The following is an 18,524-nucleotide window of genomic DNA, read 5'->3' as shown; positions in this document are numbered from 1 at the left end:
CTGAATGCCTGACTCAGTAGCGTGCAGGGCATTTATAGGTGTGTCTCGTCGGCCTAAAATGTCTCTGCCCGTTTGTAGCAAGACATTTTTGCCTGCCCTCATGAAGGCTTCTTTAGGGTTTTGTTTGTCGATGATGACATTTTGGAGAAATTCTTTGCCTTGCGTCAGTGCCGCATCTTTCAAAGCGTGCAATCCGCGTGTCACCATCGGTTTCAACACCGGAGCCACCGAACGAAAGGCGGATTTTAACGTATCTCCTAAACCGTGTCCTCGCAGTCGAACAACCCCTCGGTACACTGGATACATGACTTACTTACGAGTCGTGAGAGAACCGTTTTCGAAAATGGAGTTTCACCGTGACTTTTCCTTTGGTGAATGGAATATTTTGTCCCAAATCTCCTTTTATAGCAATGTTGACCGTGCCCAAATAAGACTTGCTGACAGGCAAATAATGAGGATGGACAAATTCGCGGTGGACGTGATAAGTGTTTCCACCTTCCTCGTCAGTGACCGTGGCAGAATTTACTTTGAAAGGAATGACACGCAGTAACGGCACGGAGGTGTGTCCCACCACGTTGTACTCCACCACATCGGAGTACACAAAGATCAAATTCAGTCCTTGGTTCAGTTCTACCGGGCAACGAAAATACCTCGTAAAATGCCCGTCGTTGTCAATCTCTGCCATTTTAATCGTTTTGGTCTGCTTATCCGTGACCAATCCGTCTCCACCCAAAATGTCATACAATCCAAGGCAAAATTTAATACGTATACTTTTTTCCTCACTATCAAATTTGATGAGTAGACGGTGAGACTGTTTGTGGTACTCCATGGTGACACGTTTACCTACTTTGGTCAGAACTTTGTCAAAGGCTGCATAGAATTTGTCAGCGATGGCCTCCACCAGATGTTGACCACTAAAATAATGACCTGAGTTAATTTTAAAGTGATACACGTAAAGAGGAGGAGAAGTGTCACTGCTGAGTATTGGGGCCTTGGGAAGTGATTTATGTTGAGGAGTGGCCGTCATGGTTTGCTGCACTCTTGGGTCCAGAATTTCGACGTCAAAAGTGTTTTGAGTTTCAGTGATGTTTTTGATTTGTGTTGGGTGAATCATTTCTACCAAAGCCACTTCCCAATGGGCTTCGTGATCTAAGGGGATGGCCTGAGGTAATTTGGCCGTGTAACAGCACAACGTGTTCTTGGGAAACACCTCCATGGAACTGTCACTGGGTAAGGTTAAGTAAAATTGGTTTTGGTGACTCATAATTCCAGAGTTCTGTGGCTGTCCAAGGGGTTACTGGACGTCAGAGGCGTGTCTCCGCCCAAAATGGGGTTCTGGTTGTGGTTGGACTGGTGACTGGCACTGGCACTGGACACAAAGTTCCCGTGGTTCCCGTTCGAGGAGAATTTCAGGGAGGGATTGGGAAGTAGGTAACCGATGCAACTGCTCAATAAAATGGTCCACAATTGTTTGTCTCCTTGTTGCAAACTCAAATTGTCAATGGCTGCCCCGATGACACAATACACCACGAAGATTTGGCAGAAAAAGACGATTTGCGTTTTAGGCACACGTTCTCCACACCACACTCACAAGGGTTGTTTTTGTAAATCTTGCACAGAAGAACTAGGTGAAGCAGTGGTCGACGTAGCTGCGTCTGTGTGAAAGGGCATGATGGTCACTTCTTTTTATAGTCGATGACTTGCGAAGCGTCGATCCAAGAATCAAAACTGGGTGGATATCCTTTCCAACGTACTTTGACTTCTTTGACACTGCGTTTGCCCACTTCACGGGTTCTGTGTTCGAGAATGCTTTCGATGTCGTACACGTCGTCTTCTTTTTTGGTGACACGTTGTAACTCGGGCAAATAAAACGTTCCTTTGAGCACTTCTCCGTTCATGTCTTCCAATTTATAGACGGCAGGATGACGGCCATGCACTCGTCCAGTGACGCGAAACAATTCGGTTGTCCAGTTAGGTAAGTAACCTTTGTCGAAAGTGCGTTTGGTTTTGCCAATGCGCACCCAATCTCCTACGGCCAACTCTCCACTTTTCTTGGGGACAGCCCTCGTCGGGGACGTACCAAATAGACGCTCGAACACCAGCACTTCGTTGTCGGGAGTCACGTCTTGCGGGGCACGTCCGATGCTTCGATGGTAAGATTGGTTGTACGCTTGCACCAGGTGCGGTAAGATGTACTTCAGAGTGTGGTGATGCGTAAAATATTTCCACATGCGTTCTTTCAAAGTGCGTTGAAAACGTTCCACGATGCTGGCTTTGGTTTCGGGATTCTCGGTGGTAAAAAAATGAATGTCACGTTTCTTTAATTCTTTTTGGAAAGCTTGGTTCAGAAATTCGGTGCCTTTGTCCGTTTGCCATCGAAGAGGGTGACGACCGCTTTGTTTCAGCACTCGTTGCAGGGCTCGCACTAACTCGCTGCTGGATTTGGAAGTCAAGGGCACGACCCAGGCAAATTTGGAAAAGACGTCGATGACACAAAACAAATATTTGTAGCCACGATTGTAACTGGCCAAATGAGAGACATCGGCTAAATCGGCTTGCCATTGATGATCGATGCCTTCCACTCGGGTGGAACTTCTGGCAAACTTGCGTCGAATGGGTTTGTGTAAAGTGTAGGTAGCTTGTTCTTGTAACCATCGTTGCACTTGAGGTAAACGGAGACTTTTCAGTCGCGTTTTGGCAGCACGATACAATTTTTGAACTCCTGCGTAACCTGCAGGATGCGAGGGATCGTAGTAAATGCTGGCTAAGACTTTTTCCATTTTTTTTTTTTGTGTTTGTGTGTTAATAAGACGCCCACTCTTGGAGGATGCTACTCTTTTTCTCTTGGGGTATTTTCTTGGATTGCAATGCTTTGCGTGTGCGACCGGCAATAGGTGTTGAAGAAGAGGAGGATGTCTGAGCGGGGGATATCGGTTCTTGTTTCACTTCTGTCTTCACTTTCTTTTTCTTTTGTGATGAAGAAGGGGTGGACATCATCTTTTTAATCCATCCAATTCTGGAGGTAGGTGGTGTTGTTAACTTGCGTACTTTTTCTGGTGGAGTTTGAAACCCTTCTTCTTCTTCTTTTTCTGTCTTGGTCACGGGTAGTGGTGGTAATGGTACTGGTACTGGTACTGGTGATGGTGCTGGACTTTTCATCAAGGTCTTAAAATCTTTCAGAGTGGGTAGAGCTGTTTCGTCTAAAGCTTTCTGGTGAAAGAGTTGCAGTCGTTGCAAGAGTTGACCGTACTTGTGCGATTTTTCTGTTTCGGACAAATCTTGGCGATCCATCAAGGACTGCAACTCGTGTTGTAACTGGGACATCTCGCTCAAATTGGGATTGGGAGGTAAATGCGGGGTGCGTTGTTCTTGCCACCGATGGTATTCCATCCATCGTTTGTAAGGCACTAAAGCCAGTTTTCGTCCTTCCATGGGGTTGTCAGAGGTCGATTCAGAGATCTTGGGACTTCCGAAGGCCTTTTTATCTTGCTCCCACCAGTCATCCCAGCATGGTTCCCAAGACTCCTTTCAGTATGGGGCCTAACAAGAGAGGTAAAATGCCTCCACGTTGCACTAACATCTTTTTTTGACGAATGGAAATTTTCTTTCGAACCATTTGGGGAAGAACGTGATGATGTTTGCCTAAGCATTGTTTCTGGTGTTTGGACAAAGGGATCGTGCCTTTCAAGACGTTCAAACAACATTCGCACACGGTATCGATGACCTCTTTGGAGGCCGTTTGAATGAGTTTTTTTTCGTAGGGGTGGAGAAGCTTTGGACAGGACAGATAACATGTCCCCATGTTTGGCTAAACGTGGTGGTAGTCCTTTCCTTTTCTTTCCTTGGGGTTTTCTGGAGGGAGACATCTTTGAGTCTTCAGGAGCACCAAAAAAACACTGATACCCTACTCGGTCACAGGCCTTTTTTATACTGGAACGCGTCGCCACTGATTGTCTTTACGTCGTATTAGTTTGAGGACAGGCATGACACGTCGTGCAGGGGTACGCAACGGACTAAATCGAGCCAGTTCTTGCTTGGACAAATCCAGTAAACTTTGTAACATGCCCGATCTTTCATGCACTTTGATTTTGGGAGAAGGTACTTTGTGAGCAGCAGCCACTGCCGCTAAATGGGAGGGTCCTGCCACTGGGGAAGTTCTTTTGGGGGTCATTAACGGAGAAGTTCTTGGTGTGATCAACGTCTAAAAGTACTCTTCAGTTCCTGGTGTCATCAACGGAGAAGTGGACAAACGTGAGGATGCCGGAGACGTAGTCACTGCTGTGGCAGATCGTGGTTTGCGAGTGTAAGGTTGCGTCCTGGCCGAAGTGCCTCTCTTGCGACTAGTTTTCTTCTGTGGACTTTTCTTTTTCTGGGGACTTTTTCTCTGTTTCTTTTTCTGGGGGCTTCTTTTCTTTTTCCGGGGTGGTGGTGTCTGATCAGAGGAGGGTCCTGCCACTGGAGAAGTTCTCCTTGGGGACCTGGTCTTTTTCTTTTTCTTCTTGGGGTTTCGTTGGACTTTTGTCTTGGGGATAACTTTGGGGGCATTAGGATCCCATCTTAAGAGTGAGCGAATGATGACCCGTCCTAGAGTACCGCTCCCTCCAGGTTTCAAAATGATTTGTTTTTTGGTTTGAGTGTCGATGCGGGGATCGGCCAGTTGGACCAAAGCGACTTTGTTTGGATCGAAAAAGCCTTTGGTTTGATGAGGAATCTGAATGATTCCTTGGAGTAATTGACGTGCCGTCACCGTGAACCATCGTAAGACTTCTTTGAGACTATCTTGTAAGACACGAGCTCGTGTTTGTGGATTTTTTTCTCGACTGATGCCATACAAGGCACGAATCAATTTGACTGGAAGATGCGACTGAAGGGACGTCATGTTCACACTGTGTGAGACAGACGAAAAAGGGTATGAGGTTTTTATAGATTTTTTTATGGGGAGTGAAATGAAGTCGAGGACGGAGACGTGTACAGGACAGGCCCTCCGTCTTGGCACCAGTGTTGAAACAAATGGGTACGAAATCGCAAATCCTCGGGGGTCGTAGGTTTCAAATCGACGAGTAAATAGGCGTGTGGTGTTTGAGTGGCATCGTCGTACGCCTGAGTCAGCCAAGGCGTTCCTAACTGTTTGGCTAAGACTTGCACTTGCGATTTATCTCGAGGGCTTTTAAACAAGACCACGTAATGCGCATTGAGACTGATGGTGCGATGGGCTTTACTTTGTTGAAACAAATTTTGGGTGATGTAAACGACATTGACATTACGGTGATGCCCTTTGCGCGTGAACCACAGTTTAATTTCTTCTTCGTCTTCTCCTAACATGTCGAAAATTACCAAATGGGTTTGACGGGAGTCAGAGACGATGCCGTCGTCTTCTTTAGGAATGCCTTCCACAAACACGATGGAATCGCCTTGACTTTCTCGCAAGAGGCTGTACGCCGATTGCCACTCTTTGTAACACCACACGATTCGCTGAGGGGGTCGATCGATCAAATGATGTTTATGTTCGATCAAACGTTTGACGAATTCGGTTTTGCCAGAACCGCTAGGTCCAGCAATGAGCATGTTAAAGGGATGGCGAAGATACAAAGCCTCCCAACTGGCACGATCTAAGTGTTCGTCGATGACTTTGACAGTAGAGGAAGAGGGAGCAGAGACAGCAGAGGTAGCCATTGTGTGAGAAATGTCACTTGTGACACGAAAACAAACAAGACAAGAGTTTATATACTTTTTTAGAACACGTTAATTGAATGTTTTCAAACATGAATACGAAAAACAAAAATACATAAAAGCCAAAGGCTTAAGTACAAGGATAAAAGGCACATGATAACCATTAACGTGGAATAAACACAAGTGTCTGTACAACAACATGTTTTGGGTAATGTTCTAACCAGTTCTATAGTAGGGGTTAAGGTCACACAAGTGTCCTCCCGAAAGGGTCTTTCAGGCCTGTCCACGACAGTCCCGTCCTGGGTGACGGGTTGAAAAGTAAATTTTTTCCTTGAACAACTCTCGTGCATACTGGGCCAATTCTTGGGTCCAAGCCTCAAGATCCCATTCTTTCCAGGCACGGACATCTGTCCAATGGGGATGTAAGTCACAAGCTACACACACATCGTCATGCACGTCTTGGGTAGCTAAAAGTTGACGAATCTTTTTTTCCCGTAGAGGTTGAGAAGTATCCAGATGAAACCGCAATGATTTGAGCAAAAGGAGTTTTTCGTGACCATTTAAGGCCATTGAGGTGGTAAGTACTGATCGTAAAGAGTCCACAAAGAATCGGCTGGTAAACGAAATCCCAGAAAACAAGTCACTAAGACACACACCACTTGTCGACCCAAATTGAATGGATACAGTTCTTGTAATAATTGATGGTAATGATCCACAGTTTGAATATGGTCATTGAGTTCCTTCCACGGAATCTGTTGGATCACATGTGACATAAGCCGTGGCATGGCAGCCTGTTTTTATATTCTCTTTTTTTCGGATGCAATACACGTACTTTCTAGCCAGAGATCTTCGTTCTCCAGTAGGGAATCTAAATCTTGCATACTGTAACCGAAACGTCAGAGTTCGTTTAGAAGTTTCCTCTTCCGCTAAGCAGATTCCACGTAACAAATGTTGGTAATCCTTTAACTTGTCTTCCTCAATGCGTTGCACTAGGTGAATCTCGAAGTAACCATAATTATGAACATGTCGATCATTAGCGACCTCAAAGTTTTGAACAATGTCTGACCATTGAAACAATTTCTGACGAATCAGTTCTCTTATACCATTCAGGTACCAGTGGTTAAAGATCTGGTGGCGTAACGGACGCAATTGTTCTTTACGTTTCACTTGTATTTTCACCAGCTCTCGGTAAATCCTTTCTCTCAACTCTTCAGGCAAGCCCAAAATGTTCTCTTGTAAAGTATCCATAAGTATATACACTGTTTTTGGAATCGTTGGGTGGTGTCCAATAGCCTCGTTTACCTTTGTGCCTGATGTAATATCCACTCATAATCAGTCTTCTTGTACTTTGGAACAGAGCATAATTTAAAAACGGTTCAATCACTTCGAGTTTGCGTTTCACTTGTATTTTGATCAGTTCTCGGTAAATGCGTTCTCTCAACTCCACAGGCAAAGTACGAATGTTCTCTAGCAAAGTATCCATGAATAGGTCATACTAAATCCTCTTTGGTCTGACACAAGAAATGTACTGTTTGCACAAACATGGTTTTACTTCAGTGTCGAATTTAAATCGTTCAGTCACTAATCTACACATTACAATTCGTTCAGAAGTTTCCTCTTTCACCAAGTTGACATTGTGTTCAAGATGTTGGTAATTCGTTAACTCTTCCTCTGGAATTCGATGCAGTACGTTTACAATGATGTAGGTAAAATCGTCCATACCAAACCAATCCTTTTTAAAACTAGAGGATCGTTCATCAATGTCTGTCCGATGGAACACTTTCAATTGAATCAATCCTTGTATAGCCTTCAGGTACCAGTGGTTCAAACACCGGTGACGTAACGGATGCAATTGTTCTTTACGTTTCACTTGTATTTTTACCAGCTCTCGGTAAATGCGTTCTCTCAACTCCACAGGCAAAGCACGAATGTTCTCTTGTAAAGTATCCATGAACAGATGATGGTAAGAAGTTACTTCAATGTCTCGGTCCCACTAAGGGTAAGTAATGACAATTCGGTGACCATCGGGCATGTTCTACGTAGGCCGAATCTTGCGGTTCCCAGTGGTGAAGTGACACATCGCAACTGAAGCACCTGACTTTATCTCCTTCGCCCAAGTAGAAAAATCCGGCTCTGGCTAATTCTTCGGGGGTCGGTCCTCCCAGATACGTAGGCCATTTTCCTTTGAACGATTGAAGACGATTTTCAAAGTCGCAGTATTCCGACAAACGCACAGGGAACGAATATTCGTTTTTCACAGGTTCGTTTCGATGAGGGTTGAGTGATATGGGCAGGAGTTTGCTCAGGGCTGGATGACATCCGTAGGGAGGTAAACGTGAAGGTCGACATTCCCCTTTAAACCCAGTAAAATGTCCAAGAGGACGAGCAGCATCACTTTTGTATCCCACAGGTTTGACACGCACAGCATCACTTTCCATGATAGGGGTAGTGACACTAAAGTTCCCATGATGCTTTACGGCATCGCTCAGGTCACAACGTACAGCATCGTACCCATCGCAAGGCTCACAATCGCACTCGCCTGCAAACTCCGTTACGCAATTACAATGGTAACCACATGGACAATCGCAGTTTCCTTCCGGACATTTTCCGTCGCCATGCCTGGGTCTTATCCATCCAGTATTAGTCACACTAGAGGAAGATACAACTTTTTTACAATCCTCAAACTGGAACGATGTCTCTTTCAAAGTATTCATCTTGTTTCCTCGGTCTTGGTAGTCACAATGAACTATCGATCTTGCCTAGGGTTCCTTTTTATATACAGACCAATACCGACGTGACCGTACGGCAACGTAAAGTGATTGGGAAGTCTCACTCGCTTCTGGTACACGATTTGATAGACTTTTTCCAAGGGTCGACTGACGATGTGGTGAGTGGGTAAACGTACAATCTTGTTCGGTTGATAGGTGGTCACTTCAAAGTTTCCATCCTCTCCCGATTGCAAGGCTTCTTTCAATACCCCAAAGTTGACCACTCGACCTGTACGATAATTCAGAGTCAGTCCTTTCACTTTGCACGTCGTGTGCACTTCTCCTTGTTTGTCCCGGTATTCGTAGCCGTAATTTTTGGGACCACCACTGACGAAACTTAGAATCTTGTCGTCGGGATGCTCGTCTGTCCAGGCTCCTAAACGGTCTCCTTCGATGTCAGGGTGCTGTTGACTCGGGTGATGGATGTAAATGCAACTGTCCGTGTCAAAGTACAGGACGCGTTCTTCTAACAGTTCTAAAGATTCGTACAATTTTAAGCGAGCATGGGCTCTCACGTAAGCCGCAATGATGACATTTCCAAAAGGGTCGTCTTGTACAAAGTCCAGATATTCTTCGTAATTGACCAAGATCAAATCCTCTCGAACGACGTCCACGTGTTTCATGTATTTGGTTTTGTCGTGAATCATCTGGAAGTAGCGGGAAGGTTCTGTCAAATATTCCGTCTTGGGTAAACACGGGCGTTGTGCCATTTTACCCCACAAGCAATTTAACATCACTTTGGCAAACGACCGTCTGCCTTCGTTTTTCTCGATGTGGTCTAAAGTGATGCCTTCTTGTTCGTAGTATTTCTCTTTGAATTGTATTTGGTCTTCGGGAGTGTGACACCAGGAAGGATAGCCGCTGGCTTCTTGCTTCAGTTTCAAAAAGGCATCCACGTAGTCGGCGAAAATGCCTTTCTGACTGGGATCACCCTTGTGGTACTGTTGTGTCTTGGGAAAGTGGCAAATTTCGTACACTTCTAACAGTTGGTATCCCATGTCCAGAGCTTTGAACAATTCTAAACTGACCCAGGTTCCCGTCAAGGCCCGCTTTTCCTGGGTGTGCTGACAAGGTTGGTCTTGGTTGCACGTTTCGGCACAAGTACGACACAAGGGAAACATCAGTTTGCCTTGACAATGGTGAGGTAAGACGGGATGGTATAGGTTCGTGGGAGGCAAAACTTTGCACTTGATCAAGCCTTCGTATTGTCGAATGTTTTTCAGGTCGATGTGTTCCGTCAGGAAAGCGACAATATTTGCACACGTAGGGATACAGCGAACACACGTCCAAGTATTTGATTTCTTCTCCTTTCTCTTCGTCGGCTTGGTACAGCAAACAGGTGGCATTGGTCCTTCCTCCGTACAAACTATCCCTCGGGTTCAGTGGGTCCATGAACTGGTAACTTTCCACGAGGCGTTTAAACTCGGGATCGGTTTTCATACGGAGATCGTACTCGTGTTCCCATATTTCCACCACTTGGTATCCTTGCTGTTCCAACTTTAGGCGTCGCTGACAAGTGTCCTGGTACAAGTCTTCCATGGTTCGTTGCAAAAACTGATTGTTAGTGCCACGGTCAGGGTAACATCCGTGAAATAAGCAACCGTTAAACTCGTACACGATCTTGGGGTTTTCTAAGTCCCAGCCATCGACCGAATACGTTCCGATGGTCTTTTCGCCTCCTCCGTTGCGGGCATGCTGAATCCATTTGTCTTCCTTGTCGCACAAGTAATGTAACCAACGTAGGGCTTTGACCGAGTATTGACGCTTGACATAGTGGTTCGTTTGTGGGCTGATGACAGCTACAGTGTTTTCAGGCATGAATCGTTGTCGGTACACTAAGGAACACGCTTTGGCAATGGTGCAAGCTTCTTTCAAAGGATCGACCCCTCCGTGTTCCATGAACAGTTCTCGAAATTTTCCACAGCAACGTCGTAAAATGTCCACGTCGGAACGACAATACTTTGGCATTTCTTCCTGAAAGTCGAAGGGGTCCGAGACGTGAGCCTGGTACCAAGCGTAGAAAGCTTCTCGTTGTTCGGTACGCATGTTGTCGGGGTCGTAATAGTGAGCCTCAGGCAAATGGGGTAGAACGGCGTGTTGATTGACTTCCGTATTGAAAAAGTGTGGAAAGTACCCTTTAGCAATTTCTGTCATTCCAAACGTTTTAGGCATTCGGCTCAAAGGCATGGCCAAATAGCTCATCGAATCTTTAAACTGTACTTGTCCCACTTGCATGAAAATAATTTTGGCTCCGTTCAAAGTCACTTTAGGACGTTCGGTGCCTTGTTCCGTATAGTACCTCAAAAGAAACTGTCCATCGTATCCGGAGAAATTGTGAGCCATCACTGTGGCATGACGATGACAATCTCCGTAACGTTCGATGTCCTCTTGGCTCCACGTCTTGTCGATGGGGTCTAAGACCCATTGGGCAAAATCGGCTAACGTGTTCGGTCACCGAAAGATTTTTTCACGCCCTCCAGGAATCTTGCTGCAGTAAGGGCAATGACTGAAGATAGGTTCTTGAATGCACTTCTCGCACGCTCGATGAGCCACGCAGAAATTAGGAATGTGAATGCCGTTCTCTTGCATGCATTCGAAATCGAAAAAGATGAAATTGCCTTTCTTCTTGTGACCGTCCTCTTTCTCTGGTGGGGGTTGGTATTTTTGCACGTAACATTGGTGTTCCAAGTCCACGATGTGGTGACAAATGTGACATTTTTTCTTTCCTGAACATACGTGTGCCTTGGTACTATTGGTACGTATGCCTTGTCTACACGCGGGGCACAATCTCAGCAGTTGACAAGCGCATTTCTTCTGTGAACCTTGCGTCTTCAAGTGTTGTTGGTAACAGGTAGGGCTGACAAGTTGAACAAGGTACTGGTTCTTCGCTCAGACAGGGTGGAGAGGCCAAACATCCTGAGCATTTCCATCCACAATGTTTGTGCTGCTCTCGATTATTATAACCATAGTCACATTTCTCACAATAATAACCGTATCCCAGGAATCCAGTGATACTGGTAATGGTATCGAAATGTTCATCGTGATGATAGACATGAATGTATTTTCCGTCCTTAAAATCTTGGCATCGAAACAACAGAGGCCCGCGCATTTCTTGAGGGTGCACTTTCAAGGTGTAGCGTGGAGCTGGGGCATCTTGCAATTTTTGCATCTCAGGAATGCCACAGGGTGTGTCTTTGGACAGGCCAGCTTGTTGCAAGAGGAGTTCTGCTTCGTTTCGTTGTTTGGTTCGGTTCGATTTTCGAATGTTCTCCCAGGTTCTTTTCCATTCTACCGTGTCGTTCTTGTTGGCATAGGTTCGTCCCACCACGATGGCACGGGCTAAACACATATGGTCTTGAGGGTTGTTAATTCGGACGAGACTTGTTTTGGTGTTGCGAAGGTCGTCCACCAATAACATCTTTTTGCGTCCAGTCCCTTGAGGAGGAGAGACGTGGGCCATTTTCAGTGTGGCTTTACCATCGGTGATGTCAAACTGGTCATTAGATTGTTGTACGTGTTGAATCTTGTCCATGACTTTGGAAGGGGTTAGTTCTGCGGGTCTGCTAAACTCGATCCAAACAGGGGATTTCAAACCGTCGTGATCTATGGATAGTGTCAAGCGATCGTCTTCTTTGGCTTGACATTGTCGCTTGAGTGCGGTGAGCAAAGAATCCCACATCTTGGTGATAAACCCTTCTGCTTTCTCCAAGGGTACGTCGGCCTTGAAATCTTTAAACTTCACCGTGTAGGTGTAAGCCGTGGTTCTAAATTTTCTAGAGGAGCGCTTTTCCGTCTCTCGAATGAAATAGTATTTTTCAGGGTTGACTAAGGGTGGTGAACTTGGTTTAGAGGTTTCAAATTCCGGTTCACTCATGTCCTCTTCAAAATCACTGGCATGAATTTGTGCCAAGATTTCAGCCCTGGTTCGAGGCGATAGATCACCTTTCTGCCTCTTACTTTCTTCTTCTTTCTTCTCGAATGAATAGGATCGTTTCATCTTGAGTGCAAAACGTCAAATGACTCAAGTTTAAACACCATAGACTAATTTATAGTCATGGCAGACCAGCGTATATAAAAGGGGTGTGTGTCTTGTCCTTTCACTATTCATTTCACTCTCAAGCCGAGCACAACGATGGAAGAGACTAGCCAAATCGAACGTTTCGTCAGAGCTTTGCGAGGGGTCATTAGAAAATTCTCTTCAGACCAGCCCACGGACTACTCTCCTTCCTTTCGAGATAAAAGTCAAGATACTTGCTATATCTGTCAGAAGAAAGGGCATTGGTCTTCAGAGTGTCCAGACCGTCAAAAAAGAAAGAAAACAGGGGCTAAAAAAGACAAAAGTCAAGATACCTGTTATTATTGCAAAGAAAAAGGACATTGGTCTCCAGATTGCCCAAAAAAGAAAAAGAGGAATCAGAAGAAAAGAGGAATTCTTCAGAGGAAGAGAGGGATTCTTCAGAGGAAGAGAGGGATTCTTCTGAGGAAGAAAGAAGACAGGTGAAGAAAAAGAAACAGGATAAAAAAGAAGAAGGGAAGAAAGCGAGGAGGAGGAAGAAGAGTAAAAGAGTGTGACGGTGAAAAAATTCAAAAAACAGAGAGACTAAACAAGGAAACAGAAGAAGTTAATGAACTTTTAATTAAAGTGTTGTGTTGTGAATTGTGAATTGTATTGTAACAATGGAGAAAAGAATAAATGAATGATATAAGGTAAGTGTCTTTGAGTTTTGATTTTAAAATAAGAAGCTACACTCACGCACTCATACAAAGACACGTACTATAATGGTAAAATGGGTGGGTTATTTTTTTTTTGAGTTATTTGCAAAATTGAAGGGCTATCTCTTTTCGAGAAATGTAGGTGGCCCTGAAAAGGGCCTTTTTTCTTTATGGTGTAGGGGTGAGTTTAAGCAATCAAATTTAACTGCCTTAAGCCTTTGCCACGGCCAAGGCCTACTTCTGGACTGCGTAACGTTGATGATGATTGGGTTGAAATCACTAAGGATGGTACGGTAGGCTTAGTCACAGGGTTGACGTGTTTAGCTAGGGAAGGTCGTATTCTCTTCGGTCGTGATAAAGAAGTCTGATACATTTGTTTCAGACTGCTTAACTCCTCTAAAATGTCCAACAGTACCGTGACCGTTTGATTTTCACCCTCCTGTTTCTTTGCTGCTACTTCTTCTTGCTGTTGTTGCTGTTGTTTTTTTTTTTTTACCTCTTCTTCTTGCTGCTGTTGCTGTAAGAGAAAAGTCTGTTCCGCTTCCTTTTGTCGTTGTATAAATTTCTCCAATTCTTCTTTCTGTCTCTGTCTAAAATTCTCCACTTGCGGTAATGAAGAAGGTAACGAAGGTTCCGGAACAAATTCTTGCGAGGAGAGAAAATCCACAAAATCCCAATTCACCTCTTCTGAAAGTAAGTCCGGGTTCCCTTGGGCAGTCTCCCCTGTTGGTGCACCCCAATGGATCGTTTTCTGAATTTCCGTCATGTTGAATCACTGTCGCATAGATTGACTGCACACAAGCGCTAGCGAATCTATATAGACTACGTGACGTAACAGACTGCTCTCTTCGGATTGGATGTGGGCTGACTGAATTTTGAATCGCGTGTTTGGATTGGTGAATAAACTCAATCCGTTTCAATCCTACCTCTACCTATAAATAAGCGCAGTTCACTGCATTGATTGACCTGTTCTCGTCGCTTCAAGATGTGGACCAATGTGCAATCTTCTACGCTTGTGTCTTCCATGATGTTCAGGACGGACATGCTCATGTATGTCCGATCCAAGTGGACCGTTGTCCACAGGACAAACACCAGTCTGTGGATACGTAGGATTTACGTGGGGAGGCAAGGATGCCTCAAAAGAGTCCTGATTTACGGGCCAACAGGGAGACGCAGCCTAAGGACAAGAAGAAGACCAATGCGGTGCCCTTTATGTCAATGAATACATTAACATAAACCCAAAGGCCCTTTTCAGGGCCACCCATATTTATCAAAAAGAGATACCTTTCAATTGCCTACCCCTTTTTAAATTTAAATTTAAATTTAAATTTAAAAAAAAATTAAAAAAGAAAATCCCATGTTCAATTCCCCTTGTCCCTAGACAAACCCAAACTCTATGTTAAATTCCCATTGTCCCTAGAGTGACCCACGATTTTTCTCCATGTTAAATTTCCATTGTCCCTAGAGTGACCCACGATTTTTCTCCATGTTAAATTTCCATTGTCCCTAGATTGTCCCAGGGGTGTTTTTAATGCTAAGTCCCATTGTCCCTAGGGTATCCCCATTCACTACTTTGACATGTACTCTCTGCTTGATGAATCTGGCTCTGTCCAGTTTGCTGCAACAGCAAGAGTTTTCTGGGGATAAAATAGGTTGAGAATATTTTTGCCCTGTTGGGTGTTTACAAAAGGTATGTTATTTATTTTTAATATATTTGAATTTTGGAACGTTACAAAGGGATTTGTTGTTGATGTCATGTGACTATTGGGCTTGGGGCGTCTTAGGTTGAGAGGCTTTTAAATCATGTGACAAGCAGTGCAAATAGCAAGTACCATGTCAGGTTTCATCAATGCTGAAGTTTCGTCTCGCCTGTCAGCGAATTAAAGACATAACAATTGTAATACTTGCAATTTCTGAGAAAATAAATCATTTTCATATTGATTTTGTGAAGATGACATTTAACGTAACATTTTTTAATATTTGCTAGGACTGCTGATGACCGGCTACCAGATACCACTACCATAGGGTAGCAGTGATTCCAATTTTGTGATGGGCAGTTGGCTTAGACCTCTCACCTTAGCATAATGTCCAAATATGAAAAATTTAATGCGAATATTAAGAGGAAATAGAAAGCAGACTGACATTCCTTATAGACAGAATACTGAGTCAAATTTGTAGTTTAAAATGTTGACTCTGTGAGCTAAACTTTGGTGCTAAACTATTACTCTGTTATGTATAGCTTGGATTATTTGTTTTAGATCTTAATTAGGTCACAGGAGAAATGGGAGATTGTCATTCCTTGTATTATATATTAAGAAACGATACTAGCCCCTGTATCAATACAGGTTTGAGAACTGGTTTCTCGCATTACAAGCAGACATGTCAATTTTACAGAAAATTCAATCCTTTTTTATACAAGAATATATAATTATGAAGGTATTTTTGTCAAAATTAAATTAACTCTTTGTGATTAAGTCATTTTAAGTGATGGATTTTTAACCAAATTGTCTTAAGTAGTTTAATTTGTTTGAAAAATCTTGTTAGTTTTGGGTTTTGTTGGTTCAGAGTAATTAAGGGTTTAGGTTTTTTTCTTTACAAGACAATTTTCTAATGGATTGTATTTTGTATGCTGTGACATGAAGTTTATATTCTATAGATTGCTAACTTGACTTACAACTGATTTTTATATAATTAAAGATTTGAAAGGAAACAATTAATTTATGTTCATTATGTTATTGTTTCCTGATACCAACATAATGCAGTTCAGCCAAGTCAAGTTTAAATTTTATTCTGTATATTGAAATGACTTTATATGCTAATTTGTATGAAAATACATTATCAAACTTGTTTCTTGTGAAACATTTGTGGTTTAGTGCATGATCATATATATGACTCAGATATTTTGTCAGAGTCATGAAATAAAATCATCTTTTGTTTTAAAACATTCATGTTTTTAAGCTTAAATGTTCCTTAACTTCATTCAGTAAGGATCATATATGAGCCTTGAAAAATAAATTTCATTCTGGAAAAACGCTGGAAATGACATGGAAATTTGTCTTAAAAAAAAACTTTGAACCATGTATAATATTTCAGATTTGAATCCTCTAAATCCAATAGATGGAATTTTGTAGTTTCCTTTTGATGATCCTCTTGAAAGTTTTCACTGTTCATCAACCAATATGGTTATATCAGTAATCTTTTTTGGCCTGTAACAAATGTCAGAAAGTTGAGACATAGTGGCCACAATGTCCTTCTGTCCACAGATGACATGTTTTTGTGTTGGAACAACTTAAGTTATAGGAAAGCTCAAACTTAGATAAATATACATGAAATGGTTGAATTTTTGTTAATGGTCAGTTTGTAAAAGTTTTGGGAATTACCTAAGTCTTCTGTTTTGATGGCTGAGCTTTTTACAGATTGACAAAGGGCTTTGGATATCTGCAGGGACATGGGGAACACGATGTATTTGGTCAAGATCATAGAGTTTAAATAAAATCATTGGAAGTGGCTATGCTGGCTGCTTACACTTGAGATTATTATTACTTACACTCGAGATTATTATTAGACTTTGCACACAGTTTTAAAATGGAACAAGAATATCCCATATAATTTGTTTGGTCAAAAGATCACAGGTTAGTATCAGAGTGAGAGGGTTCAGTTTAAAACTTCTGGAAGTGATATTGTTTTAGTTTACATAGATAGGTATAATGTACTTTACATAAGCTTTAGTATATTGGTAGCCCCTCCCCGTGTGCCCACACACAAATCAGTTAGAGCAGGAGTATGCTAGATTGAGCTTGTTTGTAAATTCATTACACTTTTCTTGCCCAGTCTGTTTTTTCTTGAACGATTGACATTTTACTGGGAAATATGCTACCAACAGAATTTGAGCTGAATACAAAATTAATGGTGATATGTCATGTTTCATGCACAGGGTCATATTTTTAAAAGGTCCAGTTGTATACTTCGTCAGTATCCTTATTTTGCAGTAGGTCATTTTCTGACTTTTCTTGAAATTGTCATAAAACTGTATGCACATATGTATCTTTAGTTTCAAATTCACTGAATATTAGATTTAGGATGATGTGTACTGGTTTATAGCAACAGTGGTGAGAAAAATAATCTACGTTGGGGTTTGGACCGAGACAAGGAAATCAAATTCAAGGGGTTATATTATTTGTCTCCCCACGAGGCTTGATATTGGTCCTGATGCAGCCAGTGAAGCAAGATTGATTACAGTAAATTTTATTTGCTCAGCTTCTTGAAGAATACCTGTAAGCAAACCTATGGTATGGGTGCAGTTTTGGGGCAAACTGGTGTTTCAGCTTAGCTTACTGATGAATACTTTTTGAGAGATTTGTGTAAGGACATGGTTCATGTTTTTCAGCAAACCTTTTCTCAGAAAATGATTATGGTAGAGTTGCAAACTTGCGGTGATGACAAATATCTATAAGAACTAAAACACTTTTACAAACTTATATCACCATGATCTATATTCTATGCTTCATTCACTAAGTCTTGGGGCTAGTCATATCTAATGCTCTGATCATGGTAGAGTCATGATGCTTCATACTGTAATGGATGTTTTTTTTATGTTAGTATGTAATGATGCACTATTTACATGTGCAAATTCAGTTAGGAATGTGACAAAACTATGAAAGAGTTTTATTTATGATTTGGAATGGGAACACAGTACATGTAGTTAATGCCTCAGTAATATTATATAAAATTTTGAGACATTTTCATTTATGAAACTAATGATTGTAGTGTTGTCAACTTGGCTTTGAAATCCCCGAAGCATACCAGGGTTCAACTTGGATGGGTAAACTATGTTTTACACATTACTGGTAGGTACTTATTAGAAAAAGTGATGTGCAAATCCTATTTTGTCAAACAAGGATGACTGCCAAATGATTATATTCTAACATAATCAGTGAAAATTGGTTGAATAGTGACCTGAGCTTATGACAAATGCTGTAGACTACATTTCATGTAACACAGTCTTTGTTCATTTTCTAGTGCCCAAGCTCATTTCGTAGGTTTTGTGAAAGATAAAAATGTAGTACCTTATACATTTTGCAAAGTGTAACTAGATTTATGTGACCTCTATTTTATCATGAATCTGAAAACCACAACACCTCATCAAGCAAGGTTGTGCATGTAAGAAATGAGCCTTTTATTATATGTTTTATTTTTCATCACTTTCATTTATGTACTTATAACTATTCTCTGAATAGTCAAACTTTACCGTTATCCAGTTGTTTTATTTATGTTATTCATATTATTTTGCACTTTGACTAATATATTGGTATTTTTGCATGATTATGTCTGTCTGCCAGTGCTTATTGTGATGTATTTTTTTACCTCACTATT

Source organism: Sinohyriopsis cumingii, chromosome 10 (genome assembly GCF_028554795.1).
Source record: "Sinohyriopsis cumingii isolate HCF-2022 chromosome 10, ASM2855479v2, whole genome shotgun sequence".
Lineage (NCBI taxonomy): Eukaryota > Metazoa > Mollusca > Bivalvia > Unionida > Unionidae > Sinohyriopsis > Sinohyriopsis cumingii.
This window is presented reverse-complemented; position numbering follows the sequence as displayed.